The sequence below is a fragment of the Trachypithecus francoisi genome, unplaced genomic scaffold, assembly GCF_009764315.1.
Source record: "Trachypithecus francoisi isolate TF-2019V2 unplaced genomic scaffold, Tfra_2.0 Contig01461, whole genome shotgun sequence".
Lineage (NCBI taxonomy): Eukaryota > Metazoa > Chordata > Mammalia > Primates > Cercopithecidae > Trachypithecus > Trachypithecus francoisi.
In genome coordinates, this window is record NW_022681433.1 from 8,467,615 (window position 1) to 8,485,619 (window position 18,005).

The 18,005-nt window shown below is 36.3% G+C and overlaps 1 long non-coding RNA gene across 1 annotated transcript; it reads left to right on the forward strand.

Moving 5' to 3' along the window:
* Positions 1 to 40: 40 nt before the first annotated feature.
* Positions 41 to 11,043, forward strand: LOC117096480. The gene is made up of 3 exons (XR_004442501.1): positions 41 to 293; positions 731 to 809; positions 10,928 to 11,043. It is a non-coding gene; the product is annotated as an uncharacterized LOC117096480 (long non-coding RNA).
* The last annotated feature ends 6,962 nt before the right edge of the window (positions 11,044 to 18,005 follow it).

Here is an 18,005-nt window from a genome sequence, read left to right on the forward strand (position 1 = left end):
ACCCCGACACCCCTTGTCCCTCCCCCAACCACCCTGAACGGATAGACAGGTGAGCAGGTGCATGGGGACTGCTGCCAGACACTGGGGCAAGCTGAGAGAGGCGGGGCGGGTAGTGGCTTCCTTGTGGTTTTTCCCTTGAGGACGGATTTTCCCTGTGGGGAAGGACACAGTGTGCGTGTCTTGCCTTCGCTGCCACCTCCTCCTTCTCTCAATATCCTCTTGCTGGGAGGAGGTTCCTCATCTCCGTTGTTGCATCCAGCTGCTGCTACTGCCAGTGCCACGTGCCTTGTAAGGTAGGGGAGTGGCAGACGACCTCTTTCTGCCCCTCTTCGCCCTTTCTCGCAGTCCTGTCCGCCTGCCCTCCCTAGAATTTCCCAAAGAAAAAGTGGCTGGCAAAGCAGAAACAAACGCACGGGGTGGAAGCGGGAGGGGGGGGCGATCCTGCATTGTCGGGGGAAGAATACAGATGGAGCGTAATGGTGCTTCTACAGCCATGAAAGAGGCTGACACCTGCACATTCAGGCACTACTTAAAATAGAACTTGTCAAACAGTGATCCTCTCTGGATCAAGCTCGGAACAACAAACAGCTCTTGAACTCGCCTCCCAGCCTAAAAAGGCTGCAGTGTGTGACACTGGGGTAGTTTGGCGGGAACAACAAATCCCATACTTTAAAAATCCCTGACGATCCTCAGGTATGATGCCAATTATTGATGTTTCTTTTTTTCATAGGCACGTACAATTCAGAGAACTTTCGAAATTATCTAAAAACATGGGTGATTCTCACTGCCAGCCTTGATCTGTGAGAAAAGTACGTATCTATGTCTGCACAGACACAAGAGATAAGAAATAAGCCTTTAATTTTAAAAAATTAAAATGTACCCAGTAATCATACTGCTTGTATTGAATTAAAACTAAATAGACATGACTATTCCTTGAAAGGAAGGATATAATTTTCTTTAATATTTCATGAGGTCTGCCCTTTTCAATAAAGATTATTGAAAGCCACCAGAAATATTAGGTATCTCGAGGTATATTCAGATGTTTTAATTGTTATCTCAAATGAAAAAGGTCAATATACAAATCCACCATTATCAGTTTTGTTATTATTCATATTTAATTGGACCTGCCAGTCAAGTTAACTCCCAGGATATGGGAGCATGGTAAAATTCTAAGTACCACAGGTTATAAAAAAAGTTCCTCAAAACCAGTGCTTAGGATGAATTCTTGGTTGCATGTCTGTTTATTTGTTTAAACTTGCACCAAAGTGATTGAATTATTAAAGTAGTTAAGCAAACACTTCTGAAAGCAGTGGTAACTAACGTCCATTTATATTAAATAGCAATTGAATTATAAAATGCTAGAATGCTTGAAACTGTATTGAAAATTTACAAAACATACAAGTCATAATAGTATGACTTGAGATATACTATATAATTGAAAAATCCTGTAACATTTATATCCTTCTACTACATTTTTGTCTGTCCCAAGTGAGTATCATCTGCTTTTAAGAGTACTGTTTCATTTGCAAATTTAAAATGATATCTTTTTAAAATACATAAATCTAGATTGAAAGGTTGTCATACTAAGTTTTTTTACCCACTGTGCATATATCTATATGGCAGCAGGTTCTACCTTTTGCTATTTTTAGACTTCTTGCATGAGTACTTTGAGAGACAGTGACAACCTGAACTTCGTATTTCCTTTCTGAATGAATAGCTTAACATCATTTTTAACATTTCCATTTTAATTTTTCTTGTGTTTTTTCTTAAGCAGTATGTGTGTGCACTTGGTTATATTTTTCTGCTCATTTTTCTTTAGTGAAGATAGTGGGTAAAGATAATATCACCATTTCTAAGTAGGAAAACTCCACTTCTTTTGCATACTTAATTCAATTTAAGAGATATTTAGAAGAGCTTACCAATGAAAAAGTTTTCTCCAGTGGACGATCAGCTCCTCCCAGGCGCTATGATACTGTGGAAAGTGCGTGATTCTTTGAGTCACACTCACAACTTACTCCCTTTGCAATCTACTCAAGCTATTTGAGTTTCAGTCTCCTCATTCCTTCAGTAGGGATAATAATACATGTCCCATAGGAAAGTGAGAATTCCATAAAATAATTTCAGCTGAGCAGCTAGCATATCGTCAATGTGTCTTTGTATCCTTAGCATACAGGCATGTGTGTTCCGTGACCTGCAAACACATGTAATACCAATTATAACCACATACAATTACAACCACATACAAGTCTGCATAATGGCACAGTTATATGTCTTCCATACCATCCCAAAAATGTAAAGTTTAGAAAAATCAGCAGGTCTGTTTCCTTTTGGCCTACAAAACCTTTTCCTGGAATGTGTACAAATAACTTTGCATTTACATTAACAATATTTTAAATTAAAAGCTACATAATCATAGAAGATACCTAATCTGTATATTTTTAAATCTCTAGATTAAAAATACATTTTATGTGGTGAATATTAACTTTGTATGCATTTTTGCATACCCCTACTTCCTAAGGACAACCATTCAAAGATAAGAAACCTGTGAATCTGAGTTTCAAGAAGCAATATTGCAGAGAGGTAGAGAAGTCATGCCCTAGATTCAATGGAACTTGGATTTGGATTCTAGTTCCACCACCCACTTATATTTACTTAAATTTACAGTATGATGTTGGGAAAATGACTTTAGCCTCAAAGCTTCAGTTTATTCAACCCAAAATAAGGATGATAATACTACTTCATAGGATTAAAGGAGCTAATACATTTAAGGTACTTAATGTAGTAGCAGGTGTCAATCAATAATGTCTCCCTTCATTGACTGTTGGAAAAGACCCACAGTTATTTTGTGTCATTATTTTTGTTTGTTTTTTTATCTACCTTGCCTGACTTCTAATTTACATTGAATAAATGTGTTCAAAAATGAATGGATGGAAACAGCAGCTCTCCACACTAAATATTCCCACTTCCTTCACCTGTTCTTTAAATAACAGATTTCTTGCTTTCCTCTAAACTTTATCTGAACAGAATATTCCAAATTCGGTGTGGGTTTGGATCTGTATAAAACAGAAGGAAGTTCTTACCCCACCCTCAACCTTTAGCAATATAGCTCCTGTTAATGTTGCCCCAAATCAAATTAGATCTGTTTGGTTTGCTTTGGTTTTGGATTTTTTTCTTAACATGACACTGATGATTCATGTAATGTAGTAATGATTCACATTTGGCACGTGGTGGGTTCTCAAATAATTTTGGTTCCATTCTCCTCTCATATTGAAATTATTATCACCATTAAATTAGTTATAGATCTGCCCATTCTTCCTGGCAATAGGTCTAGCATTCATCCCATTTTTTTCATCCTCACTGCAGCCACTCTGTTCAGATCCTAGTCACTTCATACCTCTGTCTCCTCTTTTCCACACTCACTCTTCTCCAGTCCATCCTTACATGGGTAATCTTCGTAAAGTTCCATCTTCATGGACAGATTAGGCCATCAAGGATTAATTAGGATTAATAAAGAGTTTTACTTTATTAACCACAATAGCTGCATGAAATAATTATCAACCTGAAAAACTAAGGCTTTTTCTTTTGTTATTATTTTTTTTTAGCAGCAGCATATCTACAATTTGTAGCTTTACATGTAGATTTTGAGAGATAAAGTACAAAATTGTACATATCAATTTAAATTTAAATTTTATTTGAAGGCCAGGCATGGTGGTCCACGCTTGTAATCCCAACACTTTGGGAGGCCAAGGCAGGTGAATCACTTGAGGTCAGTTGTTCAAGATCAGCCTGGCCAACATGGTAAAACCCTGTCTCTACTAAAAATACAAAAACCAGCTGGGCATGGTGGTGGCCACCTATAATTCCAGCTACTCAGGCGGCTAAGGCAGGAGGATCACTTGAACACGGGAGACAGAGGTTGCAGTGAGCAGAGATCACCCCACTGCACTCCAGCCTGGGCAAGAGAGCGAGACTCTGTCTCAAAACAAAAAATAAATATATTTTATTCAAATTTTCTATTTAATTTTCCATTTAAATTTCATCTGCTAGGAATTTCTTAATCCTAATTATATCATGCAAATAATGTATTGTCTTATTAGCCTATGTGCAAATTTGGAAACATTCCTTCTATAACTCCATTCAAATGTTTGATTGAACAGGATGGAAACAGCTCAGTAGTCACCAGTATCACTCTGCTTGAATCAATTCACATTCTTCAAACTGTGGGTCCCAACCCATTAGGGAGTCATGAAATTGATTTAGTGGGTTGCAACCAGCAGGGGTTTTTTTAATGAAATGAATAGAAACACACAGAATGAGAAATTTCAAAATATATTTTGTAAGGGTAAGTACCGTTTTATAAAATCTGTTTTAATTATACGCACATATACATAAAAATACATATGTAGGCTTACTAGGTAATGATGTAATATGTATTTCTTACTGCAAGTTGTAGTCAAAAAGTTTAAAAACTGATTTAAGTTGTTTATAAGCACCTGTTTAGTATATGCCTTCAATAATAAATTAGCTACCATAGTGTTCTAATAACTAGCACACATATTCCTCTGGCTTTTCCAAAGGATACCATAAAGGACCTTGACAACTGTCTAGCTGCAGTCTGGATACTCTCTGTTTCTGTATCTGAGCAAAATTAAATGAGTATATCGATGTGAAGTATTATTACTGGTTTTGGCAATATTAAGCTACTTGCTATGGATTTTGGAGAATTAAGCTCCCCCTGCCTTTAACACTTCAATCCTCTGGCACTCCTAGTTCTCTATGACTCCTCAAAGACCATTGAGAGTTGTTCAGTAATCTAGTTTTCAGATTCTTTTAGGATCGGTGGATGCAATTTGCCCTACCTTGGGGACTTGAAGTCATTTAGCCTCTCTAGGTATCTATTTAGAATTTCTTCATCAAACTTAAACGTCAGTTTCTTCCAACTACCACTACTTCTTTTGTCTTTTTTGCTCCACTAATTTTCCTCTTAAAGAGGGAACACAAACACAAAATAGAAATTCTATATTTGTATCCTAAGTTGACCCAATTTGGGAATAGTTAAAATGTTGATGCTTACCAACCAATAAATATTTGTGTGCCAAAAACTAAACTAATTGAAATAAGTGATTCTAGATTAAACCTTTAGAAAAAAATTGTGTTGAGACATGGAAGATTAATCAGCAAGTATTTAAAAAATGTCAAATGGTGCTAAAATAATACATATTCTGGAATCTTAAATGAACTAGATATCGTACAAACACCCTAATGCAAACACGTACCTGTAAACATCACATAAATATGCATACAAATGCACCATACACACATAGTTATTCACCATTAAATTGTCATACCTCTGCCCATTCTTCTGGGAGTGGGTCTAGCATTCATCCCATTTTTTTCATTCTCACCGCAGTCATCCTGATTTAGATTCTAGTCACTTCATACCTGGTCTCCTTGTTTCCACACTCACTCTTCTCCAGTTCACCCTTACCTGGGTAGTCTTCCTAACGTTCCACCTTGATGGACAGATGAGTGGTCCAGAATTTTACTTTATTCATCACAATAGCTTCTACATACATGCACTGCATCTGTGAAAACATCACCATCACCAGTAATTCTCTTTGCCTAAGAAATTAAGTCTTTTGGTACCAAACGCCCTGCATAATTTAGCTTATTTTCTAGTTTTATCTCATTCTCTTCCACAGGAACCCTATACCACAGATCCCAACCCTTCTCAGTGTATACAACTCTTTTTATCGTTAAAAAAAGTTTTAGACTGTTAGACTCCTACCTGACAAATGTATTCCTTTAATATCCATTAATTGAGAAAATTTACAGTGATGAACCGCTACTTTCAGGTTGATAATGCTATTTAAATAATTTTTACTTAAAATCACACATCTACATATATTTGAAATACATATACACACCATTTTGGGTTGAATTGTGTCCACCAAAAAGATACATCCAAGTTCTAACCTCAAGTACCTGTGAATGTGACCTTAAGATGAGATAATGGAGTGACGTGGGCCCTTCACCAAATACGTCCATGTCCTCATAAGAAGAGAGGAGACACACAGACAAAAATGCACACAGAGGGAAGATGATGTAAAGACAGACCAGGAAGAAGGCTATGTAAAGACAGAGGCAGAGATTGAAGTTAAGCAGCTGCAAGCTGAGGAAAGCAGAGGATTGCTGGGAACCACCAGAAGCAAGGAAAAGGCAAGGCAGGATTCTTCTCTAGAGCCTCCAGAGACAGCATGACCCTGCTGATGCCTTGCTTTCTGACTTCTGGGCTTCCAGAACTGTGAGAGAATAAATTTATGTTGTTTTAAGGCCTATGGTTTGCGGTACTTTGTTACTGCAGCCCTAGGAAACGAATTCACCTGCATGTGTTTAACTTTTATTCTGTCCACAAACAATTCCGAAGTCCCCAGGTGGGAAAACAGGGTTCAGCCAACATGAATTTCTCTCTATCCCCAATTAATATACTGTGCTTTCCTCCTTTGGTGCCTTACTCATTTTCTTGCTTCTGTCTACTGCCCTATCCTTCTCATCTTCCCCTACTGAAATTCTTGCCAGTGAAAGTGCCGTTTTCATGAATACATTCATGTTCCCACCCAGATGAAAGTGATCTAAGGCTGGGCGTGGTGGCTCACGCCTGTCATCCCAGCACTTTTGGAGGCTGAGGCGGGTAGATCACAAGGTCAGGAGATCGAGACCATCCTGGCTAGCATGGTGAAACCCCCTCTATACTAAAAAATACAAAAAAAAAAAAAAAACTTAGCTGGGCGTGGTGGCGGGCACCTGTAGTCCCAGCTACTCAGGAGGCTGAGGCAGGAGAATGGAGCAAACCCGGGAGGCAGAACCTGCAGTGAGCCGAGATTGTGCCACTGCACTCCAGCCTGGGTGACAGAGCGAGACTCCATCTCAAAAAAAGAAAAAAAAAAAAAAAGTGATCTAAAACACTGTACCCAATTCCACTTTTAAAAAAATTATTTTTCTTTCAGATAGCATAGGTTGACAAATTTTCGCTTAAATAAATCAATAGTTTTCCTCTTCTCTGCCTTCTTTGCCAAGAGTAAGAAATTCATATTAATATATGTAGTCACCTACACAACTCCTTCAGTGGAATTCAAAAAGAAAGAAAAACTATGTATAAAATGCTTTCACACTAACAAACATTGTGCAGTAAATTTCTTTTGGTTTTGCGCAGACATCTATTTTACCGCAGTTGCCATTGCGGTTGGTATACATAGTCTGGAGAAAGAAAAGTATGTTAAAGAAAGGAGTTGATTTAATTTTTACTGGCTGCTTAATTGTTTAAAATTGTAGCTGTCACACACTGATTATCTCTTATCTGCCACACACTTTTACATGTGTTATTTCTAAACCCTTACTATAGTCCTTCAAGTGAGTTATTTGTTAGCCCCATACTAGGACATTAGTCTAAAGAGAAGTTCTGTCAGTTGTGTGAAGTCATACTTAAGGAAGTGACACAATTAGGATTTGATCCTAGTTGTGACTGGCCGAAGTCACAGCTCTACTCCTATCCCACACTGCCTATACTGGGACCCAGACCAAAGCCATTACTAATTTCTACCAAATTGACCAGACGAAAGATACTAATGAGACCAGGAAAGGTCATTTAAAATGAACATCATCATGTTTTTGTATGTATATTTGAAAATGCCCCACCAAGAAATGATATCTGGAGCCAATCTGGTCTTATATCTCTATCTATGCCAAGAAAGGTTCAGAAAATGCCATTAGCCTTTCTGTTTCCTGGAAATCATTTTAATCCTGGAGAAAAATCACTTGGAATAAACAAATTATTTTAATTATATTCATTAAAAATAACCAAAATTTAATTTCATTCTTACATTAATATATCGTTCCTTATTATGTTTTTCTGAAAAAATATTTGTAATCTACTCCTTGTTGAAAAAGGTTATGATTACATATCTATATATTTATAATAAAAAATCACATACCCTGGGTAAGGGGAGAGAAGAAATGCTGTGAGAAAATATCCGAGGATCCTTTGGAATAGGTATCTCATTATTAGAATCTCTTCAAAATAGGTGATAGCATCTTTACCAAACTCTAGCTCAACTGAGAAACTTCATAGAACAGTCTGAGCCTAGTAGTGGTGCATAAAGTTTTGGATTAGAGCCTTTCTCTGCTGCTAGCAGCCACGGATTAACTGGTGGAAGAACGGCTTGAAACAGCCACTTCATTGACCAATTAGCAGCTCCATTGTCATGGAGACAACTGGAGGCTTATACTTTGATTTCCCAGAACTATAATGTATCTCTTTTCACTTAACAGACAGAAGGGTCAGGATCAGAAAAGAGAGGTAAAAAGAAAGAACATAGTATCTGACCTTTCCTTTTTACCTGAGAGTCTAAACTTAAATATTCTGGAATATACATTGTATATAACCCCTTTGTTGTTAATGTAAAAGTGAATCTTAAAGAATTAAGATGCTTAATCATATTTAGTATTTAGGGTTCTGTTAAATATACACAAATGTGTATATAAAACTTCACTTCTGTCTGGCTGATCCAAAATTGTGAGAAGTAGATGAAATGTGATATGTTAGCCTCAGCTTCATCACTAGTTTCTCTGTTTATATTAAAACAAGCTCAGCCAGATTTCTTTTGCTATGGCAAGAACACATAACATAGCATGTTTCAGGCTATTTGCATTCAGTAAGCATACTGGGCACCTGGTTTGCCCTGCCCTCATAATTCACACCACAGTGTTTTCTTTCATAAGCACAAGAGAGCTCACATGATTCCATTATAAAATAAAACATTTATCCCAAACATTTCACTGTTTTGTTTTGTTTTGTTTTGTTTTTTACCATCCAATCCCCATTCTAATCCCAAATAATCCTTCAAATTATGGTGTAATGGCTAAAATAATGGGTTTTGAATTTAGGTAGATTGGGTTCAAATCCAGAAAAATTACCTATGAGCCTATTTCTGAACCTGTAAAATATGCGGTAGTCTTCCCTTATCTGAGGGAAAGACATTCCAAGACCCCCAGTCGATGCCTGAAACTGCAGATAGTACTGAACCCTATATCAAACACAGGCAGATAATTTTTGGTTCTGTTTGTGAGAGCACAGGGGTTCTCTGTGTACACTATGCCTGGCTTTATCGTATGCCCTGCAGCATTGCACATAGCACCAGAGTTAATCTGTCCTTCTGTGTTTTATGCCCTGGTGCCTCCTTTACACTTTTATGAAAGTGGATTCTATTAGGCATCTCCTTCCAGAGGAGCCTGGTTTCATCATAATTGAAGACTTGCTGTGAATGGTATCCTTTCCCCTTAATCAGCTTCATCAACTCTGCCAGAAATGTGGCAGTAGCTTCATCATCAGCAGATGCAGCCTCTTCAATAATGTTTATATTTTTCAGTACAAACCTATTCCTGAATATGTGTACCCATCTTTTACTTGCTGTAAATGACTAAGTGTTACTCCTTTTAGAGGATCCCTTGCTGAAGTCTTCAAACAGGCTCAATGTTCTCTGATGGAACACATTGTCATCAATTGGAACATGTTTCTGTTCATGTCTTCCACCCACAAATGTAATGCCTTCTCCATCTTAACTAACACTTATCACCAATGTGACCATGGCTTTTGCAGCTTGAGGTGTGACAACAAAACTAGCAAGAAATTCTTTTAACTTCACAATTTCACATTTAGAAAATTCATGCTTACAATAGATCTTAGCAAATTCAGCATACAATTTTTTTCTTTTCTTATTAAGAACTTTCACCACTTCACTTAAAGGAAGCACTTTAACTTCTCTTTGGCATACCTAAATTGCCAACATCACTACTCTTGCACGTTGAGGTCAGTAAGTAAAATAAGGGTTCCCTGAACACAGCACTGTGATATTGTGACAGTCAATCTGATCACCGAGATGGCTACTAAGTGACTAAGGGGCAGGTTGCAGGTACAATGAGGATACACTGGACAAAGGGATGATTCACGACTCAGGCAGGATGGAGTGGGATGGTGCAATATTTCATCATGCTACTGAGAAGAGCATGATATGCAAAACTTATTAATTGTTATTTCTGGAGTTTCCCATTTACTATTTTCGGACCACGGTTTACCATGAGTAACTTAAACCATGGAAAGCAAACCCATGGAATTAGGGGGGGTACTGTTGTAACTACCTCATATGTATTGCTTGGAGGATTTACAGAGATAACACATATAAAGCATTTAGACAGTGCCTGTAATAAGTGCTCAACAGGTGATTATAGATTAGCACAAAAAGAGGGCTTAGTACAGTTTTTGTGAGTTTTTACATTACATAATTAAATACACTAATCTCCACTTATTTTCTCTTCATTCATTAACTTGACTTTCCCTTCTTCAAAGAGCAAATGGGACATCAGTGTCTTCTTTAGTGTTTTGTCTGTTTAATGAATAGCCTAATATATATTCAACATTTGTTTATCTTACGATAGCCTTAATGATTTCCATCCCTATCTCAAACTTAAATGTTTTATCCCTTTAATTACATTAAGTAAAATTGGCAATATAACTTTTCTTTGCTTTTTGCTAGTCATAGGGAAAGAAGGCATATTAGAAACTAAGTATTTTTCGCTGCAACTTTATAAAAATAAAAAGCCGAAAGAACAAAGACATAATAATAACAAAATACTTCCTTATAATTTACTAGCCAATAGAGCAAACAGTCTACCAAAATATATCTGATGGTTTAAACCAGACTTTTCAATATCTATTTCCTTTTCCTTTTCATTAAAAATCTTTTGTTACTGCTTTCTTTGTAAACAAGCTCAGTACTTTAAGTTTATGCCAAGACAGAGGGTTTTCCCTGATTTCCTTCTTTAAAGGGACAGTGGCATTTCATGACATTAACTTTTCCAAATTATTTCTTAGGTGTGTGTGTTGACATTGACCCACAACACTGTGGAAGCATCACTGTGGAAGCATTCATATGGTATGCACTTCCTAGCTATGGCTAAGATTATCGATATCGCTTCCAGTTTTTTAAATGTGAGTGAACAATAGGTTTTTGTACCTCTACTTTCTTTTCCTATCTGTTACCGCTTTGGAATTGTCCTACCCAGAATATTTATAAAAGTCATCATGTCTTTAAGTAGTATCTAGCAAGTAGCCTTCATTCACTAGAAATGTCATATGATTAATTTTTTCTTAAAAAAAAAAACAAAAAACCTCTACTAATGCCTAAACTGCAAACATCTCATATTGGATCACTGTAGAACATATTAACTTTACACCTGTTGATATTACTGTTAACTCTTTTGAAAGATAACTGTAAAGACAGTTTCAGCACTCTAAAATTGGGAAATGTAATCTGTTTGACGTTTAAGAAAAATGCCAAAGGAAATATAATCACATATAACACAGAACAGATTTAAGAGCAGAGATGCAATGGAACTTAGAAGGCAGCCACTACAAACAAAAAGTAGTTGATATAAACAACAAATAGTCAATATAATTGATACATCAACCCTTTGAGATTTGTGGCCATAAGTCTTAACCTAAAATGAAATAGAAATTTACTGAATAAACTAGTAAATTAATAATTTTTACAGTAGCAATTCTGTAGCATTCATTTTAGAGTCATCAGAAAACATACTAATGACTATCCAGTGAGGAAAACATGAAATGGGATAACTTTAAAGAGACATTATATATTTCTAACAATACAAATTTGTTAAATACATGAATTCTATGTTTAAAAGATTGTGTGTCTGTTAAATAATATAATATATATGGCCTTTTTAATAAGGTTAGAAAAACTCGAAAAGGAGTTCAACTGAAGAGAACAAAAACTTTAGGTGAAATACATTGAATTCATGTAGCATCTTGTAAGTACCACATGCTAACCGATTATGCAATGAGAGCCACTCATGTGGGATCTAATAAATAGTCTTCATTCACTAGAAACATAATAGAATTTTATAAAAGCCTAAAGGAGAGCTAACACTGTATTCCTTACTACAGTATCTATTGAATGTATTTTGCAAACCGTGTGTAGTTTCAAGGTACAGGAAATATAGCGGTAAATGAAACAAAGTCCCTGTCCTCATGTAGCTTATATTCTAATAGAGATCACAGACAACAAACTAGTAAAATGTATATAAATAATATGATTTCAGAAAATGATACTTTTATATGGTATTTATTTTTATGAAAAAAATATAGTCTTGTAGTAATTTGTTACACGATTTTTTCCTGACTACATTAGCACTACTTGAAGGCAGGGACTATAGCTTATAAATAAACTCTGCAGCAATATACTATACTCATTGATTAATACATGGTAAGTACTTGATAAATATCTCAATTAAGGAAAGAAAGGAGGAAAGAACTTAAAAGGTAAAAATTCTAACAATTCAATACATTCAATAGTTTGATACAGATTACTTACATTACAAGGCAATATAACATATTAAAGGAAGAAAAACAAAAAGTTTTAAAATCAGAATAAAATCATTTCTCTAAAGGACAGCTAAATTCCCTAAAACATGATTTTGGGGGAATAATAAGGTCCTCAAAACTAGCATTCGAAGTATTAAATCACACTGTGGTGTTAAGTAAATTATTTGGCCTCTTTGAGTCTTGATTTTCTTACCAATGAAATGGGAATGAATAGCTCTCATTATAGAAAGGGATTGTAAGCAGAAGCGAGATAAATTATGATCCTTTGAAAAGTACAAAGTATTACAGAGAAAGCAATAGCATTAATTCTGGCAGCAATCTGGAATGGAGCAGTAATTCCAGTAATCTGGAAATACAGGCAGTAGTGAGTCATGGCTGTAGACTCAGAGCAGGGAACTGGTTTGGATAAAGTGCATGACAAGTTGTGGGGGATGTTAAAAGGAGCTAGGCAGGTTCCATGTCCAGAGATAGTGCTCAGGAATCAAATGGTAAGGAATCAAAACTGGTCACACAAGTCACAGTTGGGGCAAACCCGAAAAGACAGTTGCAATGACCATGGATCCTCAAGAACGGAATAGGAAGGCAATATAAAGTTTGGTAAACAGTCAGGAATCTGGAAATGTGATGAACAAAAAGAAGGATAATGTAAACAAGAGGCCAAATTTGAGATCCTCAAAAAGCAGCAAGACAGTTTTGTGCGTCAGCTCCAGTGTATGTATAAGGATCCCTTTGAAGGAAAGCATTGACTCCTGGGGAGCAGGTGCTCAGGATTACATGGTTAGGGCAAGGGAATGTAGGTGGAGCTAAACCAACAGTTTCTCCTCAAGAAAATTCTGGCAATAAATATCTTAGCCAGTTTTTAGAAGAATCTTTCCAGTCATCCATTTTCTAATTGGACAGCAAGATAAAACTTCGTCAAATGTCTAGAGAAATTTCCCTTGGGGTTTGCACCATGTTTTCATGATACCACAAAATATTATGAAAGTAAAAAAACTCAATCGGTGATGTATGCACTCATTATTCGATCCTCAGTATGTATGGTTTCAGCTGGGAACAAAAGCATTGCCTCCTCTCTTGTTGATCTGAGTTTGCTAAGTAATTGGCTAAAGTTAATTAATTAATCAATTGTACTGTAGCAACATGCATGTGAATGCTAGGCAAAACCCTCCTGTGGATGGGAGAGAATTACTGTCATTAGGTAACTGTTGGTTTGCTTTCTATCTCCACATTCAAAACTGACCAAGGAATGCCACTAGCTAGACATGTGTAGTGATTACCAGGGAACCTCAGACCAGGCTCACTCAGGACTGGCTATATCCAATGCCAGTAAGGAACCTGGCCTCAGCAGCAAGTTGCTGTTTTCTGTATCTTGTATTTCTTCTCCAACCAATTTTGTTCCCCTTGGTTCCTGGGAACCATTATACCGTTAGGTTAGTGGATTATTGGTTTATCCACCTGTATGTTGCCTGAATTTTGGCCACTCAACCATGCGTTCCTGGTGATTGGGTTTACAAGTACTAGTTTCCTGGGTCCGGCATCACATTCAGATAGCTCTTAACTATAAATTGGTGTAGTAACCATGGTATGTCAGCATAGAGATGGCCCCACTCATTCAAAATATATTGGTATTGGTGGCTTCAAAAAATTGTATTTTTGTTATTGACATATGAAACAAATGGCCAGATACAAAATTGTGCAGAACCCAGATTATCTAGTATCTAATAAAGAATAAAGAATATGTATTAATGTAGATATATTTATTTACATATTGATGGCTTTTTTTAAATTGGCCAAATTTTTCAAAACAGTTACATATTAAAAATTGAGGTATATGGAAATTCTAACTAATAGATCTATAGTCATTCTTGGGTTGGGCATTAACACTTTTTGGTAACTTCTGTAAGTTAATTATAGTTTAACTTCCTAATTATTAATTCTGTAAGTTAATTTTCAGTTTAACTTCCTAGAGGCTTTGGTGTCTTTTTTCACCCTCATTTTAAAATACACACGATAGTTTAAATATATCACATTTAGTCAACAGTTCAAATTGTTTTATTATTTAAAACATGTAGAAAAAATACACTAGTTAAAATTCCTGTGAAAAATTCTAATACAGAGGAATCATATGGCTGTGTTTGGAAAGATAATATTTCTTTAAAAATGTGTTGTTTTTTATGTTTTATGTTTGCAATAAGCATTACTTAGGTTTGATTGAAGAATTTCATGATTTTTATGTTTTACTTTCTTGTATTGAGAAATAGTGGTCCATTGTTGGGCTGTATTTAAAATTAATGTGTATAAAACAAGAAACATTTAATTATAGTTATTAATTTTCCACATGCAATATGTGTATTTGACCTAAATCAGTATCTTTTATCATATCAGCCTCACATATAACAAGAATAATAGCAAGGACAGCAACAACAAATTTGAATGTTTCCTTTGTGCCTATGCTCCTAACTATGTTATACTCATTCATATAAACCTAACAATTAATTTGAAGTTAGACACACAGGATTTACTCATCAGTATTAGAGCATTCGCTGCTATCCAGGAAGATTACTATCCCTGGTGCTGAAACTGCTCTATGTAGTCCTTGTGGTTGAAGAATTAAAACAGTTTCTCTTAGACATTTCCTTTCATTGAAATTATGAATTGGATAAATGTTCATACCTTAAAGGAAGTATTAAATTTCACATATGTTAACATCTTAATTAATATAAGATTAATATTCTACTTATGACTATGTTTTAGTATTGAAAAATGAGTTTCTGTTGAGTTTCATTAGTTTCTAGAGAAAACAATGGTTTAAAAAATTTCAGTACACAAGACGTTGAAGAGTCTATGAATGTTCCAGAAATCTGAAAACATATACCACTAATCAAAGTTTCTCTGTTCATGTTGACTGGCATTTGCCTTAGGTGTCAGAATTAATGGATTTGTGTTAAAAATAAACACCTGAAATCTAATTCCCTAACTGCATTATAACATACTTGATTACAAGTACTTAGTTTTTATTTAATGCTTATAATGTCTTTAAATTGTAGAAAAATGGGCTTCTCCTGAGAGGACTGCTTTGTTGATCCTGAGTTGGTGTCATAAGCCAGAGGTTAACTATGCTTTCATATATTCTTGTAAGTAGAAGTACAGTGTTGGTGTAAATTCTCCTTAGATAGATAGGTAAGCCCAGAGGAAATAATGGTAATTGGCACCATATGACCGTATGGAATTCGTATGCATATTTATATCAAGAAAAGAACATTATAGGCCGGGCGCGGTGGCTCAAGCCTGTAATCCCAGCACTTTGGGAAGCCGAGATGGGCGGATCACGAGGTCAGGAGATCGAGACCATCCTGGCTAACACGGTGAAACCCCGTCTCTACTAAAAATAAATACAAAAAACTAGCCGGGTGAGGTGGCGGGCGCCTGTAGTCCCAGCTACTCAGGAGGCTGAGGCAGGAGAATGGCGTGAACCTGGGAGGCGGAGCTTGCAGTGAGCTGAGATCCGGCCACTGCATTCCAGCCTGGGCGACAGAGCAAGACTCCGTCTCAAAAAAAAAAAAAAAAAAAAAAAACAGAAAAGAACACTATAGGTCTGGTGAGACCCTATTTTGTTCTGACAGTGTCATCTGTATTTGTGTGTCTATTTCGGGAATTTGGAAGTCAAAGGATTCTATGCTGGATTGTGAAGCATCTGTTTCTGCTTGATGTAGCTACTCAATTTTGTATTCTTGACTAATAAAATCATAAACATTATGCAACCTGTGTGTGTGCTCTCCTTCCATTAATTTATACTTTACCTAACAGTATTGAATGTATGTGTTATATAACAGTTTCCTATAAATGATATTAAATTATTTGTTAGTTTTATTCAATAAAGTTTTAAGTGTTTTCTTCTATGACTACATTACTTGTTAAGAAATTTCTTTATTTTTAATTGAAAACTTGAAGCAAGATTATCTGGGTAACTCTTTCAAACAGAATTGTACCTGTATTTTGGGATTGAATATATTAATTTCTTTTATTGTTTTAACAGGACATAATTTTACAAGACAAGTCACTTTTTCAAAGCCTGCTTTTCCTCCCGTTTTCCCTATCTGTATGATTGGCACCTCCAACCCCTGTAGCCTGCCTCTGCTCTGTCTTAACCAAATTCTACTGATACTACTTCCTAAGTATTTTTCAGCCCTGTCCTTCCTCTCCATCGCAATGGACTCATTTCCAGTTGAAATCTTTATGGTACCCTCCCTGGATTATTGCAGTATTCTGAGAGTTGGTCTTCTTACCTCAGGATTCACTTCTTCTCATCTGTTGTTCACAGTGACATCAGAAAGATATCTTAAAATGATGAACTAGAATTAATTACATAAAACACACATATACACATAAATAATACTTAAATCCTTCAATGATGTTCCAATTACATAAAACATAATATAGGAGGCACTTTATGTTCTGGCCTCAGTCTTTCAATTCAAACTTGTCTCCTGCCACTATCTCCTTTGAACATTGTATTCCAGCTACTTTAGAATAATAATAATATATAATATTCATAGAGCCCTTCCTGGGTTCCTATCACTGTATAAAATACTTCACATATATCATTTAATCTTTGACAACTTTATTAGGTAGGTACTATTATTATCTATATTTTATAGATAAGAAAAAAGAGGGTAAAAACTTGCCAAAGTTTCAAAGCTTAGAAGTGTAGCAGTTGGGATTTGAATGTAGGCATCCTTCCTCTGCAGTCCACAGTGGCTTTCTTGTGCCAAAAGGCTTATAGTTCCCTAGACCTGACATTTCTCAAAATCTGTGTCTTTCACATGCTCTTCCAATTGTCTGGAAAATCTTTCACAACCTTGGTCTACCTGTGGTACTCATGTTCACCCCATAAGACTTGACTCCATCTGTCCCCCCTCCATGAAAATTTCTCTGAATCTCAGCACTTTGGGAGGCCAAGGCGGGTGGATCACCTGAAGTCAGGAGTTCAAGACCACCCTGGGCAACATGGTGAAACCCCGTCTTCACTAAAATACAGAAAAAACTAGCTAGGCATGGTGGCACACACCTGTAATTCCAGCTGCTCAGGAGACTGAGACAGGTGAATTACTTGAGCCTGGGAGGCAGAGGTCACAGTGAGCCAAGATCACACCACTGCACTCCACCTTGGGCTACAGAGTGAGACTCCATCAAAGAAAGAAAGAGAGAGAGAGAGAGAGAGAGAGAGAGAGAGAGAGAGAGAGAAATAAGGAAGGAAGGAAGAAAGGAAGGAAGGAAGGAAAAAGAAAGAAAGAGAGAAAGAAAGAAAAAAAACGAAAGAGAAAGAAAAAAAGAAAAGAGAAAGAAAGAAAGAAAGAAAGAAAGGGAAAGAAAAAGAAAGAGAGAGAGAGAGAAAGAAAGATTGAATGAAAGATTCTCCGACTCCCTGGTCAGGGCTCATGCCTTGGCACTGAGGGCGTCTTGCAAAACTCAAGGAGGCCATTTGCTGTAGCAGATAGGAAATAACTGATGTGTGATAGGACGTATGGCTGTATTGCATATTGGTTTT